Below are 27,715 nucleotides of genomic sequence, written 5' to 3' on the forward strand. Positions count from 1 at the left end.
ATCGAAGTGCTGCCTTCCTTCACGTCCTTGGCTTCCGGCCCTCAAAGGCATAGGATATCTGGGACTCAACTGACCGATGACCAGCAGATTCCAGTAGGTGGGGTGAGGGTGGAGATGGCTCCTTCCTGCTTAGCTGGCTTACACTACCCATCAGCCTAGATGGCCTAGATGCAAGCCATGCAAAGACAGCCTCTCTGAGCTCAGCTCCCATGCAATGCTTTTTGAATTGAACAGAGTGACCTTGCTAAAAAGCAAGTCTTGTCTTAGCCTTTACCAACCTAATGCTTGTGTACAGGTGTTAAACTGGTCCCCACTCTTACCACTATTTGTGACCTATTACCCAGACTATTAACCCGTAGCTTTTCTTTTCTTTTTAAGATTTTATTTATTTATTTATTCATGAGAGACAGAGAGAGAGAGAGAGGCAGAGACGCAGACAGAGAGAGAGAAGCAGGCTCCATGCAGGGAGCCTGATGTGGGACTCAATCCCAGGACTCCAGGATCACGCCCTGAGCCAAAGACCACTGAGCCACCCAGGCATCCCAACCCCTAGCTTTTCTGTGCTTGGTTGCCCCTGCTCAAGTCAATTCTTTGCATAGCCACCAAGAGATTCTTTTAAAATAAAGTCTAATTAGGACACCTGCCTGCTTAAAACCCATCATCATTGTAGGAATTTTTGTTTTGTTTTGTTTTTGAAGTTCATGGATAGGCATCAGGGAATTTGTGGAAACCCTGAAATGTACACTCTGGTTCTATCCGTGTGCACATTAACTTTGATTAGAGTCTCAGGCCAGTCTGTGACATCTTCACCCCACCCCTAAAAAACTTACAAACCTCTGCTTCACAGGATAAAATTTAAACTCCTTACTTTGTAGGACATGCAAAGCCTTTTGTGATAGTTTTTACCTAATCTGCTTTATTTGGGAGTCTCTTGGTCCCAATTGTTCAAACACATCTTCCAATTTCTCACCACCTTAACTTTGCTTAAGCTGTGCCTTCTACCTCAAATACTTCTTCCCATCCTTCCTGCTGAACTCCTTCACCTGGTTAGCTCCTACATAAATATTATGACTCAATTCAAGAGTTCCCTCTTCCAGAAAACTTCCTCTGATCTTCCCTTACACCCTTGCACTGAGGAGATGCCCCTCCCTGGGTTGTCACAATGGAGATGCATCCACCTGTCTGGAAGTTCACTCTTCACATTGTGCTCCCATGACATGAAAGCTCCTTAAGGATAAGACTAAGTCTCCTGACGGGCACTGGGGGTTATTCTGTATGTTAGTAAATTGAACACCAATAAAAAATAAATTAAAAAAAAATTAAAATAAATAAATAAATAAATAAATTCAGCAACCAATAAAAAAAAAAAAAAAGGATAAGACTAAGTCTTACTTATTCTTTCCCTCCTCTCTTACCCTAAAACCAGTGGTTCTCAGGGACCAGCAGTATCTACAGCATTTACACCCACATCTGGGATCTTGCTAATAATACAGATTCTCAGGCCCCATCCTTGGCCTGCATGATGTGGTCTTGCTTTTTTCTCTAACCTCACCTCACATCTTTCCTCCACTACTTCCCTACCCTGAGGCACACTGGCCTGCTTTAACTTATCAGAGCAACAGTTGCTTCCTGCCTCAGGCTATAGGCTTGGCCAGGGCGAAGAATATGAGTGAGTCATCTTCTCTGTCCTTGAGGAGGGACGGTCAAGTAGAAGAGACAGATATGGACACAAAGAAACATGCAGATTACAGGAAGCAAAATCATAGAGCTGTGCATGTGGTACAGAAGCAGCAAAGATTAATTCCATTTGAGGACTTCTGTTCCGAAGTGACCTCCAACTGTTTCTACAGCTCAAATGCTTAGGTTTTCCCATTTGAACATTCCCACAGTTAGTGATTTCAGCGCCGTGAATCTCAGTCCCCACATCTATAAAATAGAGGTAATGCCCACCATGAAGGGGCATGGGGCAGGGTGCATAGAGTGTATGTAAACACACCTGAGCACGGGGCAGGCTTCTAACCGGAGCTCAGCAGGGATTAATTTTCCCTCGTTTCTGAGACAGATTCAAGTTAAGATCTTAAGGGGACCTGAGCTTCAGTGTGAAACTAAGTATGTCCTGAAAAAATGAGGAGACAGGAGCAGGCTTGAGGTTAGGCCTAAAGAGAGAGGAAATTTCCCCTCCATGCTGAGAAATGTCCCTCATGTGGGTGTGGTAGCGAATATGAAAGTGGAACCTCCCTCCTGGCCCCTGCACTTACCAGAAGGAGCAGTGGGGCTTGTAGAGCCTTACAGAAAGAGCAGCAGCTGAACAGGAACTGGGGCCATGGGTTCTGGGAAGCTGGGGGCTTCAGGGACAGAGTCCAGCAGGCCCAGTGTTTACAAACTCCTGTAGCACCTGGACTCAGACTGTGTTTGACACAGAACGAATTGCAGGCAGCTATTGGCAGGAATCCTCCGTAGATGGAAAGTTGGAGAGAAAGCCAGGATCGTTTCTCCAGGGCCCAAGGCTCCCAGCTCTCTGGGTGGACAGCCTCGCTTTGGCTGCTGGGAGGTGGTAGGAGACACAGCAATCTGAGTGGGTTAGACATTCATTCACTCCCAATTTCTTCATCTATGAAATGGGAAAAGTATTCCTTCCCGGTATATTTGGAATGTGTATGGTGGGGATTGGATATTTTGGTTGCATTGGAGATTGGATGAGATAATAAATTTAGTAATCCATTTATTTAATGTATACTAACTAAACTCTGCTATAATAAAAATCATAATAGACACCCATTGAGTGCCTAGGAAGTGCCAGCCACTATGCCAACTGCTTAATCTTTACAACCACTCTGGGAGGTAGCTTCTGTTATTTCCATTTATTGATGGAGAAACTGAGGTTCAGAGAGATGAAAGTGCCTAGATCACACAGCTAGTCAGTGGTAGAGCTGGAATTTGAACACGAACAGACTACCCACTAGTCCTGTGCTCATAGCCAGTAATAGAGCCTAAGTCTTATCTCCTGCATGTGGGTGGGGGATCTTAAAGGTCAGGAATTACTATCTATTAATCTCTAAATCTGTAGTGCCTAAGCTATGGCCCAGCATGTAGTAGCTGCTCACTAAATATGGGTGAGCAACTTAGATCTAAGAACAAATCTAAGACAACAAGGTTAAATAAAGCAGTCTGGTGGGGCAGACAGGGAAGCAAACAGGCAGCATGTGATACAATAGGTAGGTACCTACAACGGACCATCTGGGGTTTGTGGTGGGTTGGTGTGTATCAGAGTCCACCGATGGCTCTTGTGATATATTTAAAGGAGGGCTTATTTGCAAAGGTGCAGAGGTAGAAGAATCATAGGAGACAGTATAAGAGCTTAGCAGATGAACTATCCCTACAAGAGGAGAGAGAATCCTGCAGAGCTGACAACCTTAAGAGGAACAGTGAGGGACACAGTCAGATCTGTGGCCCAGCAAAGAGACAATAAAAGGACTATTTACCCTTCTCTCCCTCTGATCTCCTTATGGGGCCCCCAGTTAGTCAGGAACCCACTCGTGACATCCCCACAGATCAGCCTCCTGGGCACACAGCAGATAAAGAATGGTGGAACATGGGGATCCCTGGGTGGCGCAGCGGTTTGGCGCCTGCCTTTGGCCCAGGGCGCGATCCTGGAGACCCAGGATCGAATCCCACGTCGGGATCCCGGTGCATGGAGCCTGCTTCTCTCTCTGCCTCTCTCTCTCGCTCTCTCTCTGTGACTATCATAAATTAATTAAAAATTAAAAAAAAAAAAGAATGGTGGAACATGGACCTAGAGGAACTAACAAAAGATATTCTGCACAGACAGGAAGGATGTGCACGTGTATTCTGGAAAGCAGAGCCGAGAAGAGCATCCCATCAAGGAAAAGGATGTGTAGTCGTACTGCACAGTGTTTGGAGTATTCTAAGTACTTTGGTGTGGCAAAGATTTTGAGAATGAGAGCTGAGTAGTAGGAAACCAGATTAAAGAGAGAGGCGGGGGTTAGGTTGTAGAGGGCTGGGTCAGGGGACTCTTCTGTAGGCACTGAGGAACCACTGGATGCGGTTAGGCAATGTGTTTGTGTTCTGGACCACTTCTTTTGACTGCAGAGTGGTGAATGATAAGGAAAGGGGACGATGTTGATAGGCAGAGGACCCATTGTTGACTCTACTGCATCAGTTCTGTAAAGATGAAGTTGAGGGTCTGATTAGGAGCACACTCTTCCTTGAGTAAGATGAAGGCAGACCAGGTGCTTAGGCATCATGGGGCCTGGACTTAACCTCCATGTGGCACCCTTGTCTGCCCTCAAGGGCACACATGATGCAGAGGTGGCCCAGTGCTGAAGACCAGAGTGAGGTCATGGTGTCTTGGGGGCAGTTCTGAATTCGGTTTCTTTTTGAGTGGAGAGAGATTATGAAGACTTTGAGAGAGATTGCAAATTTGTAGGAGGCAAGGTTGCCTTGGTCATACAAGAGAAAAAGAGAAGGAGAGATGAGGTCCAGAGATAAAAGAAGCTGCCTTTGTTCTTAGAACATGTGTCAGGCCATGTCCAGGGGAAGAAGTGGATACTAAAAGGAGGAAAGTATGTGCCTCAGACACTAGGAAACAAATGGGAGGGAAACTGGTAGATCTCTATGCTATTTATTTATTTATTTATTTATTTATTTATTTATTTATGTACGTATGCATGACAGTGTTGAGTACCATAGGGAATGGGGAGAGGCAGAGGTCGATTGGGAGAGTTCAGGAGAATCAGAAGCAAACATTGCTGAGCAAATAAACAACTTGAAATGCCAAGAGTCTGGGAGAACAAGCAAGAACCTCACCTGAGGTTAGAAAAAGATGTCTATGTTTACGGCACGTGACAAAAGGGCTGATATCTGGGAGGCGGGCCAGTCTTAACTTCCAGGGATTATTTTGATGGGTTATGTTTTTCTTCACCATTGAAGTCTAATTATGTCTGAATTCCATGAAGTAAAGTTGGTGACTGAATAGATGGGTGATGGACTAGAGAAAACACTCCCTATGTTAGTACAGGATGACACCTGCCATTAGCACGGGTTAAAGCCAAAAGAAGACACACACATCTCTAACTTTTCCTTTTAAATGGCAAAACTCAGGTCTGATAAAAGAGAAATGACTTCTCCAAACTATATACAGACACTCCCATCTCCATTCTTCCTTTGATCTTCGTAATGGTATTTTAGGCCAATATGGAGATGACACAGTATAGCATGGCCATCAGCAAACTTTTGCTATAAAGGGTTAGATAGGAAGTATTTTATGCTTTGAGGGGCCACATATGATCTCTGCCACATCTCCTTTAAAAAAAAAATGTTTAGGGGCACCTGGGTGGCTCAGTTGGTTGAGCGTCAGACTCTTGATTTCAGCTCAGGTCATGATCTCAAGGTTGTGAGATCAAGCGCTGCATTGGGCTCCATGCTTAGCGAGGATTCTGCTTGGGATTCTCTCCCTTTGCCCCTCCCCGGCCCACACATCTTTTCTCTCTCTTTTGGCAAATTACTTAAACTCTTTCTCTTCTAAAATGACTGCACCAGCTTCACCAGTCTGTTGAGAGGATGGAAAGAGTTACTGCCTGGGTTTGAATCCTATCGCTGCCCTCAACTTACAGTGTGACTCTCACTGATGAAACTCTCTGTGCCTTAGTTTCCTCATCTGAGAAATGAAGAAAACAGTAGTCCCCCCCTTTATATAACTTTTGTGTGGATGATATTACACAACTGTTAAACACATAGACTAGAGCTAGCATGTATAGATTTTACCTACTATTATTAATATTATATAAATACTTCAGATACTTGGTACAAGATAGATACTTGGCAAATAAACTAACTACAGCAGCCATTCCCCAGTGAGAAAGCTGACTCAAAGAACTTAAGAAAGGTTGGGCCATATTGCAAGAGCCTGGTCTTCTTTTTTTTTTTTTTTAAGATTTTATTTATTTATTCATGAGAGACAGAGAGAGAGACAGAGAGAGAGAGAGAGAGAGAGGCAGAGACACAGGCAGAGGGAGAAGCAGACTCCATGCAGGGAGCCCAATGTGGGACTCAATCCCGGGTCTCCAGGATCAGGCCCTGGGCTGAAGGCGGCGCTAAACCGCTGAGCCACCCGGGCTGCCCAGAGCTGGTCTTTACAGAGTTCAACTACAGTTCATCCTTGATTTCTGTCCTATAGGATGAAGCAAGCATGATTGACTGCATGAAAGTGAGCTCTGTCTCTCTGGCCCATATGTGGGGCTTCCCTCACCATCAGATAAGCACACACATAAGCTAAATCCATTTTGATCTCAGCAGAGATCTTTGTATACATGCACACACTTGGCAGTCATGGACTGCAGACTTGGTGCTCTTGCTTGTGCTTTGAGCCATGTTATCAATACTTGTGCATGTAAACTTGGTAGATCAAAGCTATCCAGGTCAGAAAGGCTAATATTTAAATTCCAGACATGCAGGCACAGCTTTGAAATTCCATGGTGCAGAATCAAGTTCACATACAAAATCAAGTCAAACATTTGTTTGACAGAGTTGTAGGGCTCTGGAGTGTGGGTGGGGTTTGCGTTTAGAGGAAATTGGGGGCCCGCCCAGAATGGAATTCTGTAAGATTATGGCTGAGGACCGTTTTTAGGTTCAAAGCTCTGTATGACCCTCGTTGGAGCAAACACATTTTCTTGGTCCAGCTTTGATGTCTCAGAGGAGATGTTTGTAATCTCTGGAAAGAACACATTCTGCTGCTCTGAAAAGGTAATACCCAGAGATACCACCACTTAACTTGCAAGGTACTACAAAAACTAAAGATAATGGACATAAACTTCCTGAAACATAATGGGCTCTCAACATGTGGTAGCTATGTTTTTATTATTACCCATTACTCCCATTGTTCCATCCCCTATATCACTGAAAACATGTAGACCAAAGACAATATCCTTTGGAGATGTCAAATCATCTTTTGTCCACCTCGCTCAGTTCAATAGCCCTTTGGAGAGTGCCCCCTTTTTCATGCTAGGTAAAGTGTAAGGTCTATTTTAATTGAAAAGATGAATATGATGTGCCTTCAAGGAGAGTAGTCTGGCCATGGGTGGCAGATGTACTCACTCCTAGTTATAATACAATGCAGAGGGCTTGGAAGCAGAGTGCACCCAGGACAGTGGAGTCATAGGTAACAGAGTCATTCTTTTTAGTAGCAGTGGATTAGCTGGACTCCCAACCTTTTCCCTAATGTAGTATAATGAATGGCCTTAGATTCCAGAAACCTACATTCAAATCCTGGTTCCACCACATTTTGAACTGTCATCTGGAGCATGTAATTTAACCTCACTGAACCTCAGTTTTCTTATCTATAGAATAGGGATAATTACAGTGTCTATCTCATGGAAGTGTTGGGAGAAATAATGAGATAATCCATGTAAAACAAACAAAAAAAATCCATGTAAAGCGATTAGCATTTTTAATTGCAGAGCTATCACATAGTAAATCATTTTAGCTTCCATTGCTTTAAAAAGGAAGTAACTTTTCTTCTTAAAAACATAGTATTCTTTCTTCTGCTGACATATAATCAAATAATCATCTTACATCCATGTAATGCTTTTAATACTTTTATAATAAGTTGAAACATATAAAAGTGCCAATATTTGGTCATTTTTGACCTATAAAAATGGCAACTCCATAATAACATTCCAAGCACCCTTACTTGCAATGTTTTATTTGATCTCCACAATAGCTCTGTAAGTGTGTTGGCACCTGTGATATTTCCTCCTACAGTCATTTTCAAAAGCTTCTCCTCCCTGAATTCACGTGGATGCTGAGACATCAGCATGCTTAGTGGCTACTCTTATCTGTCAAGGGGTAGGTAAGCATATGGACTAGTTGGACGAGAATCCCTTCTGTGAGATTTCAGGGGGTATGTAGATCCTAGGAAACTTTGCTAACCTTTCAGTAACTGAAATACTTGGGTATTAAACTCTGGAGCAGTTGGTGACTATATTTTCTACCATTCATTTATCCAATTGGTATTTATTGAGCACCTTCTATGCTCCAGGTACTGTGTTGGGGCTTAGGGGTATAGAAATTAACAAATGGACAAGATCCTTTCCCTCAATGAACTTTATTGTACTGGAAAAGACTGGAAACAAGCAGGGAAATAAGTCCATGAGACCAGTGCTATACTGGGACTATAGGAAAGAGCTAGACTGCATTGATAGAAGCAGAGAAAAGGCTGGAGGGAACACTATTGGTATTTGAGCATTTGGTTCCAGCAGCACCTGAAGCCTTGCTGTCTTCTGGTCCTCCCAGAACCTTGCTTATTCAGCTCTCCTTGGATCTCATGAACTGCCAAAACCTGTCTCTCATTTTTATCCTTGAATTGAGATAGGTTTCTGTCATTTGCAATCAAAAGGGTTCATTCTAGTCTAGTAAATTCAGATGAGAGCATTTATCCTTCTCCCTATATAAATAAAGCAAATAAGGACATAGGTGGGAAAGTAGGTCTGAAACCTGAGCCATACAAACACTTTTGGAAAATTTAGCTTAAGCATAAATCATAAATAACTAAGGTGGCCTAGAACATTGCATGAAATTAAAAGAATAATCCATCAACTTTAGTTGGGTCATTGCTATCATCATCAACTTTGACAGCTTTTTGTGATCAACAATATGGAAAGATCCATAGGATCAGGGTATCTGGAAGCTGGAAAGGACTTTATGGATCATGAAATCAGACCTCAGTTAACAGATGTGGATACAGAGGCTGAGAGCTGATACATGACATGTTCAAAGTCACATAGCTTGAGAGCAACCAGGATAGAGATGAACACAGGACTCCTGACTCTCAGCCCATGGTTAGGCTACAATGACTAATTCATTCATTTATTCAGGAAACATTCTGAGTGTCTGTTATGTGTCAGGCCCTATTATAGGTACTGAGGTCACAGTGGTCGCTCCCCTTATAGAGTTTCATTCTAATAAGGGGAAGACAGACAATAAAAAAACAAAATCTGGTGGTGCATGCTTGGAAGAACCTAAAACAACACATGAGAGTATAACTGTGTGTGTGGTGGTGGGGGGTCATGTTATTCTAAATTGAGTGGTCAGGGAAGACTTCTCTGAAGAGTTGTCAGTCAAGTCAGGATCTGAATAGCCAGAGGAATTGGCCATGTAAGGATTTGAGGGAAGAGTATTCCAAGGAGGGGAGATAATTTGTGCAAAAGCCCTGAAGTTGGAATAAACTGACATATTTAAACAACAGAAAGAGGAGTGATGTGGCTAAAGCATACTGAGGAAAGTGTGGAACTGGGGGGTGGTATGAACTGAAGTTTGGAGAGGTCAGCAGGGGGTTGTGATTGTGGTGGTTTTGGAGGACAAGGTAAAGAACTGGGTTTTATGCTAAGTGTAACAGAAAGCAATTTGGGCAGTTTTAAATGAAGAAGCAACATGATCCTTTTTTTTTTTTTAAGATTTTATTTATTTGTTAATGAGAGACACACAGAGAGGCAGAGACACAGGCAGAGGGAGAAGCAGGTTCCCTATGTGGAACTCAATCTCAGAACCCTAGGATCACGACCTGAGCAGAAGGCAGACACTCAACCACTGAGCTACCCAGATGCCCCAAGAAGCAACAAGATCTAATTTCTGTTTTAAAACCTGATTCTAGGGGCCCAGGCTGGCTCAGTCAGTTAAACATCCAACTCTTAATTTTGGCTCAGGTCATGATCTCAGGGTTGTAAGATCAAGCCGAACTGGTGTGGAGCCTGCTGTTTAGGTTTCTCTCTCTCTATCTCCCTCTTTCTCTCTAAACAAACAAAACCCAAACCTGATTCTGATCACTTGTTGGACAATGAGAGTGGAAATAAGAATCCAGCAGTGCAGACAAGAATGCCGGTGTCTGGAATAGGGTGGAGAAATGGAGACGGAAAGTGAAGGATGGATCTCAGATATGTTATGGAGGTAGACGTGATAGAACTTGCCTATGGCTTAGGGATGGTGGATTATAGATCCGGTCTTGATCAATGGCTAAGTCCTGAGTTTTTGCCTTTAGAAACTTAAGAAATAGACGGTGTTGCCATTCCCTGTGGGAAACTGGAGAAGACAAAGATTTGAGGAGAAAAAAAAGGAAGAGTTCTGTTTTGTGTCTCACTCTACATTCTTGTGCAAGAGGCCCATAATCTAAGGTCAACAAGTGGCAAAGTAGACCTAAAAAGGAATCAATAGAAACCATTAGAGGACAGAGACCATTGACTGTGGCTCATTTGCTACCCAGTTGGTTATTTGGTCCCTTATCCCTCATTGATTAATCAATGTGGAGCAGCCTGACAAGTAATAATCACCATGATGGTAAAACACAGGGAGGTATCCAAAGCTACCAAGAAGTCCATCCTAGCATTAAAAGTTACCAGGTGAAACCCAACCAGGAGATTCAGAGATGGACTGGGAGGGTCATTCCAGGAGGAGGAACGCCATGTGCTCCAACAGTTCAGAGATGATTGAAACATGGTGAGCTGGAAGAGAGACAAAAAGACGTTTGTGATAGTCTAAAAGGATTGGTCAGCATTTTATTTTATAGGTGAGAAGTCAGAATAAGAAAATACCATCAGTTGAACATGTTGGGAGAAAAAACAGACTTTCATTCGTTCATTCATTCATTCATTCATTCAACAAATCTTTATTGAGCCTTGTCTTCATACAAAACTATTCTAGATTCAAAGACCTAACAATAGATGGAACAAAGACCCTACCCTCAAGGAATTTGCGTTCTAACAAGAAAAGACTATAAATAAGTAATGTAACTATGTGTCAAGGACAGACAAGTGCTATGGAGGAAAATAAGGCAGTTTGTAGGTTTTGTGCAGTTTGAGCATTTCATTCTCTGCCAATGGGGCCAAGTAATAGAAAAAGTGAGTGGGGAACCCCATCTTTGTTCTGTTCATTGAGCTCTGCCCAGGTGCTGGTTGCTTCTGCAACAAGGAAGTCTTCTTTCTTGACATAAATCACTGGGGCTGAATATACAAAGAAGGAAGGAAAGGATGAGGTCACAGAAGTCACAGGGCTTGGTCTTGTAGAGCCTTGTAAGCCATTGTCAGAACCTTGGGTTTTACTCTGAGTGTGATACATTTGCCAAAACAATAAGAACGGTGAAGCAGGAAAGGTGCCCTGTGTTTGTTCCCAGCCCTATTTCATTCACCTATCCCTGACCCTGCCCTGCATTGGCCAATATGTTGTCTGTTGGGTGAGAAAATTGGAAACTTTCAGTCTCTCTCTGCAAAATGACATCTACCAAATCTCTGATTCTCTATTGGTCCTTTACAGAAATCCTGCCAGAATTTTGGGGTATGCTGGGGAGAAGGATAAACTTACTAAATCTTTCAAACCTAAGAATATTCCATTTAACCCACTCTATCCCCAAGATGGTCTTTTTGATGAGAAAGCTCCAGGGTAAAGGAGAGAGATCCCAAGGAATCTGGTCTTGGGTCTGTCCCTGTCTCCCCATGTCCCCTTGGGAAATTCAACCCCTCTCTGGACTAAGGACTCAGACTTCATTCTCTCTAAACTTCCTACCTGGTGTTCTAATATTTATTGACTCCTCATCAGCTTTTTCCTTCTCAAATTTTCCCTACCTTCAGACTTTGAAATGTGCAAGCTGTTGACAAAAAGGACTAGGAGGTTCAGGGCGGAGGGGAGAATCAGGGCTGGGCGAATGGAAGGCGTCTGGGCTGGCGTGGCCCAACACTAAGGAGGCCTGCACACCCAGAGCCTGGGGGTCCGTCCTGGTAACTGCTGGGGAAAGTCCTGGCTCTCTTTGCAGAGGGGGCTCTGACAGGCTAAATCCAAACCAGATGTGCACCAGAGAGAGCAGGGCCTATTACAAAGTGTTGTGAAATGGCCCAGGGGAGGTAAATAAGCAAAAACAGACCAGTTGCCTAGCAACGTGTACAACAAAACAAGGAGCAGCCCAATTGGCATTGGCCAGGGCAAAACTACTCTCTGCAGTAGGGAAAGAAAGGACAGGGAGGGTTTGAGCCTGATGAAGACCCAGGGGGCCCGCTTCCAGCAGCCCTGCCCTACTCCTGCTCTCCTGGGTGGCAAGGCCTGCCACTGGCCCTGCCCAGCCTGGCTCCACAGCCTCGGGGCCTTTGCGCCCAGCCAGCCCCATGGGGTCCTGGTTGGGGCCTCTTCCCAGTGCTGGGGAATTGGGGTATAGGAGGGACCACACCCCTCCTAAGAACTGCATTCTGGCAGCATCCACCAGGAGGGGAAGAGAGGGGACACAGCTACAGAGATCGATCAAAAGTCTACTACATGTCCAATACCCGGGCTTCACATGCAACTTTCATCATACCTTCATACACCATGGATTTCTTGAGCACCTGTTATGCCCCAGGCACTGTTACTGACCTCAGGGAGAGTCAGAAAGGAGCAAAAGAAGCACACTCTTTGCTCTCCACCTATGGAGGAGAGAGACATTAAATAAGGAATTACACAATCAAGTGTATGATGGTAAATCATGCTAGGAGGTACAAAGGAAGAGAACTAGTGGCATGAAACAATGAAAGTGGGGTTGGATCTAAACAGAGCATGCAGGAAAGGCCTCTCTTGAGAAGGTAAGCTGAGATTTCAAGAGTGAGTAGGCACCTGCCAGGCAAGAAGAGGGGGCAGGGATCCCCCACAGCTGGAAGGGCAGGTGGGAAGGCCTTGGGACAGGAAAGAGCTTCTGCTTAGGAGGAAATGACAGAAAAATGAGTTTGTGAAAGAGGCTGTGAAGGGGTGGAGAGGTGGGCAAGCCAGATCACAGAGGCCCTACCTTGATAGGGATGTGTGGGGTTTTGTCCCAAGTGCAATGAGAAACCCTTGTGGATTGTTTGTTGATGATAATATTGGGGGAGTGGCAGGAACCCCTAGATGATCAGATTCATGTTTTTAAAAGATTACTCCTAGGTATAACTTGGTGATTTTGAAGGGAAACGAGAGAGGATAAGAAGAACAGTCAGGAGGCTCTCAATAATCTCAGCAAAAATGTCAATGGCTTGGACTGGGGGCAAGATAAGGGCAGATAAGCAGAAGATTCAAGGTATATTTTCTTTTGACTCCAATATTACAGTCAGGTTTATTAGCCCATTAAAAAAGTTTGAGTAATTTTTCCAGGTCATACAACTCCCTTGGAGGGGTAATTCATAATGGACAGATCTAGCTTTAGCACTCAGAACTTCTTGACCCCTAAGCCTGTGCTCTGTACATAATAATGCAATGACTAAGACTGGTTTTCCCCCAGTGACCTGCTAAGGACGCAGAACTGGCCAGAGCTGAAGATGGCTAGCTCTGGGAAAGTGAGGGTAGTTGAGTCACATCAGGAAGGAAGGGTAGTGTGTGTGTGATTGAGTGTGTGTGTGTGTGTGTGTGTGTAAGAGACAGAGAAAGAGGAGTGAGCAGGAGGCAAGCATGTTTGCAGGGCTTCCTTGTGCTTTCCTCACCTCTGTGCGGCAGCGTTGTGAGGTACTTCTGGCTATACTGTCATAACTAGCCTTCGCCAGGCCAGTGCTTGCTTAGCTCCCAGCGATGATGGAGACACACCTTCCTCTTGGAGGAGGATTGAGGCGACTCCCACAGCCCAGGAACAAGTCAGGAGCCTGGAGACACCAGCTTGGTGGTTACCCCACAGGTCCAGGCTTGGATCCCAGTTCTACTTGTGATCTTGGGCTAGTTTGTGAACTTCTTCATTTTCAGTTTGCTAATCTGCAGATAAGCATAGTAATACCTGACTCATGGGGTTGTTTAAGGAGATATTGAAGCTTAACCTAGTGCCTGACATAGAAGGAGCACTCAATAAACAGTGTCCATTTTTTCATGGCAGTTGAAGACCCTTATCAAAATGAAGCAAGGGGATCTGTACTCCACATCTGTAGTGGACTTCTCCAACTCATACCTTGTTCTGCTATTTGGAAGAGCACTGGCTCTTCCAGGAGTTGGGAGACCTGACTCTTCTGACTCTATTGCTGACTGACTTGCTGTGGGACTTTGGGTGAAGTCTCTCCCTCTCTGACCTTCATGCACTCTCACCTATGAGATGAAGTGAGATGAAATTCTAAGTCAGGGCATGAAAGAAGACCCTGTTATTCACTTGTAGCTGCTCAGGAGATGGGAGGGATTGGAGGAGTGGGACACAGAGAAGTACAGAAACATAAATGTTTTAAATTAAATGTGGATTTCTCCCGCAAACACTTTTTAACATCCCCCAAAGATTCTGCAGTTTGGGTAAATCTGTCCTACACAATAGAGTTGCCTGTAGCCCCAAAGATGGGTTCTCTAGTCTCTCATACTTCCTGTTTCTTCCACTCAAAGACAGTTCCACATCTACAAGGTTGTAGGATCTTTATCCAGCTTGCACGATTACCCCCTTGAGGTTTCTCACTGTTGTAAGAAGAAACAACAGATAAGCAATAGTGACATGTTATCATGAATCCTATGATGCTAGGTTGGAGTTGGAGATATCAGTAGGAATCCCATTTCATTCAATGAGATGCATATAGGTGGAGATGGGGGAGTATAATATGTAGGCTGGTGGATGTACACCTTTTCCAGGCTGTGTCCACTGAGAGGACCCAAAAGCAGTGACACTCCAATAGGAACAAGTACAACTTATGTGCCCAGGTTTCCAAAATCCATTCTCTGATAAAAGAGATCAAGATTCCTTGGAGAAATACAAGATGAACCTGTAGTATTGTATAGAGGCATGAACAAATGAATGAAACAGTGTTCAAAACAATAACAAAAAAGGTGGGGACATGTTAAAAGGACACAGAAACCAACCTGAATGGTCGGTTCAGTCATGAATGGTTGGTTCAATGACCAAGCTATAACAATTTAAGCAACAAAATATTAATTGTAACAATTGTAATAATCAGCAATAATTGCCTCAGGTAAGATCCACTGATGAATGCTTAAATTAACAGATGAAACCTTCAGGAGGAACAAGATACTTACATAGCCTTAAATTATTCCCTCTCTCCAGTATGTATTAATTACTGTGGTGGTTTTAGCATACATCCTAAATTCCTTGATACTCCTTTCTCTAGAGATGGAACTTAATTCCCTGCCTTTGAGTGTGAATTAGACAGTGACTCCCTCACTCCTAATAAATAGAGTCTTGTAAGGGAAAAAGAGTAGCTTTCCAGTAGCAAAACCTGGCAGATGACACCTGAGCTAAGTGCTGAGGGTTAACATTACCATTGATAAGTTATGTTGATATATAGTTTATTCACTGATGTGAAGCAATGAGACAGCAAGTCATCTGTGTATTCTTCCCCAAAATCCATAACTACAGCCTAACCAGAAGAGAAACATCAAACAAACAAAAATTGAAGGAGATTCCATAAAATACCTGAGCAGTATCAAGATCAAGGTCATGAAAGACAAGGAAGTATAGAGAAACTGTCACAGAGCAGAGGAGCTTCAGGAGCCATAAGTGATTGTGTTATGGTAACGTAGATTGGATTCTGCAGGAAACAAGGACACAGGTGGAAAAATGAGAAATCCAAATCATGTCTGTAGTCTAGTTAATAGTTATCCAGTTGATAAACATACTACAGTTATGCAAGATGTTAACATCAGGGAAAGCTTGGTGAAGGTATATGGGAATCTCTATACCATCTTGGCAACTTCTCTGTAAATCTAAAATTATCCCCCCAACACCTTCCTGCCCCCCAAAACTTTAAGAGTATAAACTCTTCCAGGGAAAAGGCCATAATATATACATTTTCTCTATCTTCTCACAATTCCTAGCAGGGCCAAATATTCTTGTGGAAAAGAGCATTTTGGAAGCACAGAATGTGTCCTCATCACATTTCTATCCTCAGATTAAATAGGGGTGGCACCTGATGGGTGAATATGGCTCTGGGAAGCGGAAGAAATGGGTTCCAATTCAGGCTTCACAATGAATGACTATGTATACCATAGGAAGCTCACTTAATCTCTGAGTCACATATTTCTTCATCTGGAAAATGGGGACAAAATATTCCTTGTTTTGCAGGGTTATCAGGATTAAATGAGACAATAAATTGTGGGGAAGGCTTTATAAAGTTCAAAGTCCTGTGTAAATATTCATTGTTATGTTGACATACAGATACTAATCAATCACAAGTTCCACCTGAATGGATCAGTGTTTCTCTAACTCTCCACCTATGACACACCTGTGCACAGAGTCAGGCATGTAGCCTTCCCTCCCAGCATTCACCTAATTTGGCCAGCTGCTCATACACACCCTGGATATGCATACAAGTATCACTCTTTTTTCCTAACATGGACATCATCACTTTCACCCTCTGCTTGCTTCTATTCACATCCTGGACAAAAAGAAATGAGGAAATCCTAATCATCCCATACCATCTAAGGCTTCTTTCCGTAATACAAGACTCTATCAAATTGTGATATGATGAGATATAATAATAATGTCTACCTTTCATGGTAGGGTTCTAAGAGTTGTGTGTGGATTAGCTCAGTGTTTCCAAGATTTCACTAATTTTTGTTCCACCTTTATTAAATTTGCCACATATGAGCATCATCTTACTGTGTCATCTCCAATTTGTTTTAACATGATTCAGTGTTGATGCAGTGAGTTCTGTAAGCCTGTGTTAGTTTATTGTGTTGTATACCCTGGGATGTCCAGTTGCCCTATGCAGGAAAACACTCCAGGGGAATTTAACCAAGGTAAGGACATTTAATCAAGAGGTCCCATTCCAGAGACAACATTTCAGTTACTTTTATCTCCAATGTCAATTTTTAAATTAGCATAATAGATGTTAGAGACTGGTTTTAACGGATAGAATTAATGTTTTAAAAGATAGGTGGCTTAAATATTGTGAAGACAGTTTCACCTTTGCATGAATAATACACAAGAATCTAGTGGGCTTTTCACCATTCACTGTTTGGAATGGTGAATGAGGCTTGATTCTAAAACTTGCATCCAGCTACAATTTAGAGTACTCTAATCATCTGCAGATATGGTGGACATGAGAATGAGCTACTCAGGCCACTGAATGCATGGAGCATAAAGACTCTCACTTCAGTAGCACCTGAGTCACGGTTCCAAGGACACTCCTGGTCACAGACAGAACACACAAGAAATAGGAGGACAGGCTGGTTGCTGGGAGATGGGGATTCCTCTAATGAGCACCACTGGCTCAGAACTCTCAATAATTTTGCCAAACTTCCTTTGGGACTGCACTCTAGTCTAAGACACTTCCACACAACTTTCCTTCCTTAATGTCCTCTTTCTCACTCAGGGTCAGACCAGCAATAGAGTCTAACATTCCTCCAGGCTCCCATTTTTCTCTCACAGCCTTTTTCATAATACATTTCTCACACATTTACACACACCTTGTCTCTGCTTCTCAGAGGACCCAGAATAACATAAATGGTGCTGAGAGTGGTTTAAGAAAACAATCAGTAAGATAGGGATTTAAGACTGGCTCAGCCGCCACACAGCAGGTGAAGGGGGCACAGTCGTGAAAGTGAGGTGAGTCACAGATGGTCCCTGGAACAAGATGGTGGCTTAATTAAAAAAGATTTCATCACTGGTGACCTTGGAAAATGGAGGGGAATGCTGTGGCAAATTCAGTGATGTAAATATTTTTTTAAAAAGAGGGAACAGTGCCTTAAAGACCAGGGAGTTGGCTGGTTGCTACTAAACTGAATCCACACTCTGCAGAAGGATAATGAGACAGTGAAAGCATTTAACCAGCAGTTAATAGTTAAGTATGAGAGTCATCAAGCCTCTGTGGCAGCTTCCATAGGTGCCCCCATCACCTATGACTGAAGGGAAAACCAACTGAAGAGTATGCCGAAGCCCTAACTGTGAGAATTGCAAAGCTCCAGTCAAGGCAGGTCTGTTATGTGAAGGACAGGGTCCTGGTGTGAAAATGTGGGACCCTGAAATGTGGGTGCCCCTGAGAATATTGACTCTGCTGATTCCCAAGCTAATATCCAGAGTTAAATCCAGCTGGAGACATGCTGGGCTTAGCAAGGGAGGAAAGGGACTACACAGTTTAAGATTTATAAGAATTAGCTGTTATATATCAACAGGCACCAGGGGAACACTCCAAGCTTGGGTTTTGAAGATACTTGATCAAGGAAACCATACTGACTGGCTAAGCAAGAATTCACTGACTTGGGACACGTTTTGGGGACATAGTATTTAACATTCTAAGAGGGACCCCTAGGAGGGGACAAACTCACTGTTGAAAAAACAATGGCCAACTTTCAGGGGAGTGCCTGCAATGTCCTGGCAAAGAAACAGGAAGAAATAAAAAGACTGAAGGATGAGGTATGCTGGCATTAATATAAGAACACTGATCAGGAGACATACCATTCTCCAAGGCCACCAGGGATGCATTGGTGAGAGAAAAAGCATCACCAAGAAGTTCGGCAGTAGCCTCTTTGGCAGGCCAGAGGTCATCACAGAGATGGGCTCTTTAACAGCCATGAGGGATGATGCTTCTCCCCACCACTCATCCACCTAAGTAATGTAGGTCAGGTGGTGGTACTAACCACCAGAAGCCAGGAGACCACAATTACTGGATAGCCAGCAAGGTCAGAGAGGTAAACAAGGAAGTCTGACCCACAGGGAGGTGTGGATATAGTTAATAGCACATGATGTCCCTAGGGGCAAAAATAGATTATTGGTCAACAAGGGTGCTTAATGTCTATTACCAAGAAAAACAAAAATGGAGGTCAGGAGGCTGAAGGCAGTCACCTTAATAAAAGTCATGGTCCTTGCTCAATTCCCACACCTGAGCCAATTTTCAGATCCAAAACCCACTAGATGAAGAGATGGCTGAGTCTCTAGGAGGAAAAATCTTGCAACACCATGACAGGTATATACTGTGATGCTCTCTCCAGCGGTTCCCTAAATAGACCTATGACCATTGACCTGGATGATTGTACTCTGAGTAAAGAGGGGAATATCTAGACATTTGGAACACTATTGGACACAGGGTCTGAGTTGGCATCAGTATCTGGAGATCTAAAATCTTATTATAGTCTCCTATTAGAGTGGGGGCCTGTGGTCAGGGCCAGCTTCTTGGGATGGCCATGTAACCCGTGCAGCTGTACAAAGCCCCATACTTTAAAGGGCCTGCACAAGGGGTTTAATGCTCTGCGATTGCTGTCTTGAAACTCTTAATATTTTTATCTTTGACCTTGTAAAGAAAGCCCCACTCTCACGGCTTCCCAAGGACAGGTCCTCTACCACCCACTTCTCTGCTTACTGGCCCTCCAGGACCTACTCAGCTGTCTTCCAATCACTGCTGTTTTTGGACCTGTGAAGGACCTAAATGTGGACAGAGGGTCGGCCAGGCCCAAGCATCCCACAGCACCTTGGGGCAGAACATGGAAGCAGCCATCTCTGCCTTGGACTAGCAGTGCTACATTATATCTGGTGGGTGACAGGTCAGAGGCTATGTCTTGATGGAGGCAAGACTCTTGTTCACCTTGATCCTGGTACCAAGCATTTTCTAGGGCAGAGGTTTAAAGATATTTGGGAGCTGCCTGTTTGCCATGGACTGGGATGGTGGGCTTTGGGAACTTAAGATGCCTTGCCCAATGTCATCATACCCTGCCCAGGGTCATGACATGGCACATCAGTCCAGTAGTCAGTGAGGGGGGAAGCTCTCAGCCATCAGGCCAGAGTGAGGCAATGTGTACCCTCCTTTGCAAGGTTGAGCTTACACTCCCCCTGCAAATATCTCCATGCCCAGGACTGCTCCATCAGTGGCTGGGGAATCCTTTTTTTCTCCTTCCAACCTTCCTGAGTCTGTCGTATGTTTTCCTCTTTTGGCCATCTTGAGGTACCTTTAGAGACAAGCCTTGAAATATATGTAATTGTGGTGATTCTGCATACAAGTTAGATATTCTGATATTTGCATTTAAAGCTGGATGATGAATAATAAAATTCATGCTAATAATTTACAATTATTATTTTTACTTACATTAAATAGCAAATAAAAACACAATAACAAATTAGGAGAGAGCCCACAGAAGAAAGAAGAATCTTTATATGTACCTTTAATGGCACTTTTTTCCTGCTTTTTGAACAAGGGGCCTTGCATTTCCATTTTGCTCTGGGCTCTGCAAATTGTATAGTCACTCCTGCCTACAGGAGACAGGTAATAAATAAAATTCTGGCTAAAGTCTGGCTCATGGTAAGCCCACTGGGCTCATGGATTTTCTCAGTCCTAGTAGTGATTTTCTCAGTCCATGACTATATAATTGGAATTTATATATTTGGCAATTGGAGTAATCCCACATTACATCCTTAGATTGTGAGGTAAGGGTCATCATGGCAGGGAGGCAGAGAAAAACTCTGAAACTGCCCTCCACCCCAGCCAAGATAGTAAATCAAAAATAATCACATCCTAGGGGAGAGGGGGATTAGTCTCCCCATTAAACACTTAAAAACTGCAGGAGCGGTGGTCTCATATAATTCACCAGCGTAGTCCCTGTAGAAAGGTGATAGATCCTGGAGATTGAAGACTATTGCACACTTAACAAAGTAGTAGCCATGGCTACTGCCAGATATGGTATACCTGCTAGAAATGAGGAATAAGACTTCAGGGATATGGTATGCCACCACTGGTTTAGGGAATCCATTCTTTTTCATTGCAATTTTAAAAGAGGACCAGAAATGGTTTGCATTCACATAGGATGAATAACACTTATTTTCTCAGGACCATGGCACCTTTCCTGGCCTCTGTTGTAATACAACCTGAGAGAATTGGAGATCAGGACACTGGCCCATCACATCAATCACATTACCTTGACTGGACTAAATGGACAAACAGTATCTAGTATGCTGGAGGTCCTATTTAGACACACGCACTCCAGAGAATGGGAGAGAGACCCACCATTCTAAAGTTCAAGAACCTGTCACTTCAATGAAGTTTTCAGTCATCCAATGGTTCAGGATATGCTGGGATAGTCTTCCCAAAGTAAAAGACAAGTTTCTGCATTTTGCATCTACTACTAATACTTAGTAGTGATGATGATCTCCAGTTGACCCTGTACCTAGTCATCATTCCCTCAAGATCTCATATCTAGGGTTGAAGAATCTGATTGGGCCAATGTAGGTCAGTTGATCATGGTCTAGCACAGAACTTCCCAACCAGTAAGATACTATCTTGGGGACAATGGACAGGGCCTGAGAGTTTCATTCATAAGCAGTATCATCTGGGCTCTAGCCTTTATGCTATTTAACCAAGGGTGCCGTCTGTGCATGCACCATGGTGTACAAAAGACGCCCTGTTCCAGTTGCCCAGGGAGGCAGAGGGAAGTCTTTCTTCTTGCAGACAAAGCTGTGCTCCTATACCAATTTTAGAAGAATTTTCTGACATTAGGTAACTCAAAAAACATCCACTCCACTAAGGCAGTTATTAGTTCAGTATTCTCTAAGCACCTACTACACGCTCAATATTCTACCTCCACATAAACGAAGTGCCTTGGGTTAATATGTGCCAGGAGTGGTTAAACCATTTCCTGAATAATTTGGACTGTGGCAGGCATGATGTTTCTTGTGTTTGCCATTTCTGGTAATTTGACTTTGTGGGCTCCCATTTTTTTTTTTAAACCAAACTTGGACTGATGACCTAGTTGTATAATTCTCTGCTGCACATGTGCAGATGTCTGGAGGAACAGAAACTCTACATTGTGATTCCTCCACTGGAGCATGTCATAAGGTTCATAGTGAGGTTTTTCCTACCGTTTTCTCCAACATCCTGTCATCTGCCAGACATGTGGCCTAAGGGCATTGCTGATCGCACCACAGCCTGGATCTCCTGAGAAGCCGAGTCTGCTTTCAGCCCCATTTAAAACCAGCAGACTTCCATATCACCCGAAATATGAACTGGAGCAGGATTCCTGTGGTGGAATGTTTTTCCCAAGAAGCCAAGGAAGCCTACTTGATGCAATGCTTTGGACAACCTTTGAGGAGATAGCGAGTTTCCAGCAGGGGCTGTCAGCATGGCAGTGAATGTCTGTTGATGATCTGGTCAGTAGCAATATCCTAACTAGACTGTTCTTGTATTAGCGTTGGGCTCTCTTCTTACTTCCAAGCCTCCCCCTTTATGCCTTCCCATCAATTCCATGAGTGAGGCACAGGGTCACTAGCACAGTGCCTTTGCCTGAATTTCTTAAAGGCATACCTCTCTTGGTAGAGTATTAGAAAGAAGAAAACCTTCCTCCAAGCTGAACACGGCCTCCATTATCCCTCATCTAGTTGCCTTCTGGCAGGACACAACCTGTACATCTCTACTTGGTAGCATTAACTGTGCAAATAGACTGGATAGATTCCCATTCTAGTTTATTTCTTTTCTACTGAATTCAACAAGGTTTGGTCTCCGTTAGTGGCAGACATTGCTATGAAGTCACCAGATTTCATTTCCTTTTCCTCCTGGGCACATAGCTGACTACATTTTCCAGCATTCCTTGCAGTTCTATGGTTCTACATGCTAACTTCCAGCCAACAGAGTATGGAAAAAAAGTGAGGTGCATCCAGGGCTAGTCCATAAAAACTTCTCACATCATCAGCTATTCTCTCTCTTTCCCCAGTTGATCACTGAGGTCACCTAGAAGAGGGCAGACCCATAAGACAGGAAGAGGCTGAGCTTCTAGTTCTTGAATAAGCGTGTAGAGCAGAGTCCCTCCCTGCTCCACATGCCAAGAAATGAGATTTTTTTTTTAATGTTAAAGCACTGATGGTCTGTGCTTGTATGTTAAAGAAGCTAATTTACTATGACAAATACACCATTTGCACATAAGGATCCTGATTAGTCCTGGTCTCCTTGGGTTACTAAACTTTATCCAGGTATTATCATCTCAACTCGTAAGCTCCTTAATAAAAACTAGATCTAGAGTTTGAAATGTATTTTCTATTCCTCTAATGCCTAGTCCAGGGAATGCCTGTAGGAAATTAAAGCCAGAAGACTTTTTTAGAAAACGTAGTTCAATTCTCCTTGTCCCGGTTCCCTCTCCACCAGCACGCTTTTCACAAAAAGAAGAAAACCAAAGTTTAGAAGTAAATAAGAGGAACTAAATGAATATTCAATTGAAAGCAATGTATAACTGCTGATTCTTAGTCCAGTTTTCCATAGTCATTGATTGAGGAAATAAAGTTGGAAAAAAAATGTCTCCTTTTGTCCTTCTATATAGCTTCTCAATAAAAGGACCTTTATTAGTCATCTATTGCTAAAAAACAAATTACCTCCAAACCTAGTGGCTCAAAACTCCACATTTATTATTGCAATTCTATGATCAGAAATCTGGGTGTGGGTTAGCTAGGTGCCTCTGGCTAACAGTCTCCCATGTTTCATAGGAAGAGTTTGGAATATTACAATGGAGAAACTTGGAGGCCCCAGGACTGAAACCCAGGTGGTGTTGCTCAGTTGGTGCTAAGGTTGCTAAGCTGAGCAGAAGAGCTCTGTAGTGCTGCAACCCAGGTCTCCTAGGGGGGACTGCCAGCAGCTAATGCTGATGTCCCTGAGGGAATGTAATGAGGCTGGTTCTCCAAGTATTGGAAACTGCCTACTGGATCCAATGGGAAAGAACTGCTGCTACCGGGATGAAGAAACAAGGCTGGGGTGACATGGACAGGAACAGGAAGCAAATAGGCTGGAGCAAGTCTCTTCCTCTGCCAGTCTTAGAGTCTCTCTAGCATCCCCTATCTGCAGAGCCTAAAAGGAAACTCCTGACATAGGAGGCATTCGGTTTCTAGGGTCCCACCCAGCCCAGTGTCTCAAAACAGAGTACTGAAGTGAGGGGTGGGGGGAAAAGGAGTAGAATCCAATAGACAATATCTTTATAACTTGTACATGGAGCCATATTCAACACTGGTGGCTGTCACTTGGTATCTTTAATTTCCTTAAATGCTCCCATAATAAGCGCTGACATTCACACATCTCACTAGTTTTTTTCAAGCCTATTATCTCATTTAGTCTTAAGAAAATGATAGGAATCATTTTTTCCCTGTTCAAGATAATGGCACCCAGAAAAGTCAAGTGCTTGCCAAATGACATACAATATGTAGTGGTAGACCTGGGTCTCTGATCTCAAGTCTAGTGTCTTTCACTATATCACATTGTCTTCTCAAACTTTGTATACAAAGTAAGTTAATCAATGACCCTATATTTTTATATCCTGAATTAATCAGAAATGAACTCATGCAAGTATATTTAGTAATTATCACTTTAATTCTCCTTGAGTGACTTAAATTTCTCCCATTCATTCAACGAATGTTTAATAAATACACTTTATGCTGTGGAAGGAGATAAAACTTAAATAGGATAGGATATCTGTTCTCAAGGATCCCCGGTCTAATGTGAGAAACAAAAAGTTTCATTACAGTGTGTTAGAAGTATTATTATAGAAGTGATGTAAGATGGCAGCAGCTCTCTCCCTTACTCCACTTGGGAAAGGAAAGAAGGGAAGAGAGGTCAGTGAAGACTGGGGAGTAGATGACAGGACCAGGGATGTTTCAGCAAGAAGAAGGAGCCTATAAACGGTCCAGAGGCAGGAAAGAACAGGGTTCATCTGGGGGAAATCCTTTTGTAAGTACATCAAGACTCCTTTCTGAAGAATGTGGGAAGGGGAAGAGATTGTAGAAGAGAGAGGTACCAAGCCAAGAACAGCCATCTTATACAGGTTGAATGTAGTCCTGAGGGCAGTCAGTAAATCTTGTCTCTTGAGCCTGCTCTTGAAAAGGCAGCAAAGCCAGCGTTTGCATCTGACCTTCTCATCTGTGTGCTTGAGGTAGCAGAAGATAAAACCTTCCCCTCTTCTGGGTCCCCTGGATTAAGAGGAATCTGTTCTAGGTAGCCAGCACCAATGGGTCCTGAGCCCATTGCTAAAGAAATCCTCACCTTTCTTGATTCCAGTAGATCACTCTTTGACATCACAGAGCATTTTCTAGGGAAAACATATGCCAAACTTTCCCCCAATATCTGGGTAGTGCCCCCACAGAGAAATAAGGAGGAGAAAACCCCTATTTGGAAAGCCCCAGGTGACCAAATTTCTGACCCTCTGTGTTTTCATTCTTCTTCCCTTAGCTCTGTGAAGATCCCTTTCCAAAGTCACCATAAACTCTAAATCCCCCCTCTGAGAATGCAATACAAAGAACTCGACTCCTCTACTTTAAGCCCAAACTCACTACCTTGCCATCTCCTGCACCAAAGTGTTGCAACAACTTTGATTTGGAGAAGAAACTTTAACTCCTTTCAAAACTGGATCCACTAGCCTTGGATTGGGCCTCTAGCCTGGAGGTTCAGTAAGCAGGAACAGTTGAGCACCTCTTTTGGTAGGTGGTCATGTTGCTTAAATACACCACTTAACAGCATTTCTCTTTGGAGGGAGGATTACCAGGGCCCTTCTACATTCTGTGTTTTTATATTTCTATACTGTTTTAATTTTTTAGCCACCTGTATATGTATATAGTTTAACAAACATGTATAAATATATACTTAAACCTATTGGAGACCTTATTCTTGGTCACTAAAAAGCAGGAGGGACACAGAATATAGGAACTGGAGGGAACTTTTGAAACTCCAACTGTGGTTGGCCCAGCATCATGAGCTTCACCCAGAGAACTTGTTAGAAATGCAGAATCACAGATCAACCTGACTCCCTGAATCAAAAACCTCATTTTTAAAAGACTCCCAGGTGATTTGGAAACATATTAACATTTGAAAAGCCCTGATATAGTCCAGCTAATTTTTGAATTTTTACTGCTAAGGAAACAGAGTAGGGGGAACCATCTGTGAAAAGTTCACACAGCTTGTCAACACCAGAACTAGGACTTCTATTCCTGTCTTTAGACTCCCAGACCAGGACTCTTTTCCTGCCTTCTGGTTGCCTTTCTACCTAAGGTCTTCCCAGAACCTCTGTTTATTTTTCTATACTTTATATGTGAATGCATTCTAGGTCTCAGGGCAACATGGAAGGTGAAAATTAGTCTCTCAATACAGCTCAATACTGCTAAGTAAGATAAAACAGTCTGGGAGTTGGGTCCGCTATCCTTGGATTGGGCCCCACATCACAATAGTGTTTGAGAAGAGACCCAAGGTGTATTGAAGAACAAGTGCAAGTGGAAAAACCAGTAGGGCTGGTGATATCAGGGTATCTATGGAAACTCAGGGACCTGGGCAATGCTCAGGAATCCCTTTAGTTATTGGTTCCCACTTGTATGGGTGTTGAAATGAGTCCAATGCTGGCTAGATATTACAAAGAAGGGAATCATCTGTGATTGAATATGGAGTGTTCATGCAAGTGTTAGCCAGCCCAGCTGTTTAGAGTTTGGATCTACTCTCTATATATACTTCTTCATATCAGATCATCTCAGCCTGTTGGTACATCTGGCAGAAGAAAGGCTGAGTCTGCAGTGTTTGCTGCAACTAGTGATCTGAAGACATCCTCAGACTCGGGTATGTCTGACTCAAGAAAAGTTTGAGTCTAGCTCCGACCAACAGCGGGACCAGATGTCTGGAACCAAGGAGTCCTTGTCTGAGACCTTAGGGGATATCTGGGGAAGTGAAAGCTACAGGCTCAGCCAAAGATACACAAGAAACTCAAGTCCTACCTATCAGAAGTACTGCCTGTAAATTAGCTACAGTGTGGAGAATAAGCACCAGGGAGAAGCCAGCAGGTGAAAAAAATGATATAGTGGGTAGCTAAGAGCTAAGCTATGGAGAGAGTGTCCATTCTGATTCCTCCAGTTTCTAGTTGTGGGGTCTCAGGGGAATGCCTTCTTCTTTCAAAGGCATCATGCATCAATTTAATTGATATTATTTAAGTTACTATCATATATTTTTGTTCAAAATAAAGCACTAATTTTTATAAGGTGTTGAATATAAAGTTACCCCCTGCTCTGGTCTGAATATGTCCCCTGAAAATGTATATTTTAAAATTCTAATGCTCAATGTGATGCTACTAAGAGGTGGGCTCTCTGAGAAAGGCTTAGGTCAGAAGGATTGGAACCCTCGTGAATGGGGTTAGTGCTGTTGTAAGAGACTCCACAGAGCTCCCCACTCCCTCCCATCATATGAGGACATAAAGAGAAGTTTGCCATCCAGAAGAGGAAGAGGGCCCTCACCCAACATGCTAGTACTCTGATCTCAGACTTCCAGCCTCCAGAAGTATGAGAATAAATTTTTGTTGTTTATAAACTACCTAATTTGTGGTATTTTGTTACAGAAGACTAAGCAGACCAAGAAATTTCTTTTTTTCTGTGGGATAGATTTTTGGGGGTGAGGGAGCACTACTTTATATTCAGGTCTACAGGAGAGCGTACTAAAAGTTTTAGCTAATAGTGGATGGCAGTGGGGGATTCAAAACATTCTCAACCCAGAACCCAAGTTGTCTGTCACAAAGCCATAATATATGTTTCCTTCAGGACTAACTTCAAGCATCACCCACCAAACACCTTCCTGAGTAGTGCTCCCTCTTCTCCCATATGAAGATCTGCTGCAGCAGCCCTGCTCTGCCTTCCCTCAGAACTCCAGGTTTCCCTCCTAAAATTTAGCATGCTGTCTTATAAATTCTACTGGAGAATTCTTTGAGGAGGACTGTGTCATACTCAGCTGTGACCACAGCATTTAATTGCAGTCCTGACACGTAATAAATATTCAGTAGAAAATATCTGTTGAGTGACTGTATGCCCTCAGGATCGGATAAA

This window comes from Canis aureus, chromosome 3, assembly GCF_053574225.1.
Source record: "Canis aureus isolate CA01 chromosome 3, VMU_Caureus_v.1.0, whole genome shotgun sequence".
In the NCBI taxonomy this organism is placed as follows: domain Eukaryota; kingdom Metazoa; phylum Chordata; class Mammalia; order Carnivora; family Canidae; genus Canis; species Canis aureus.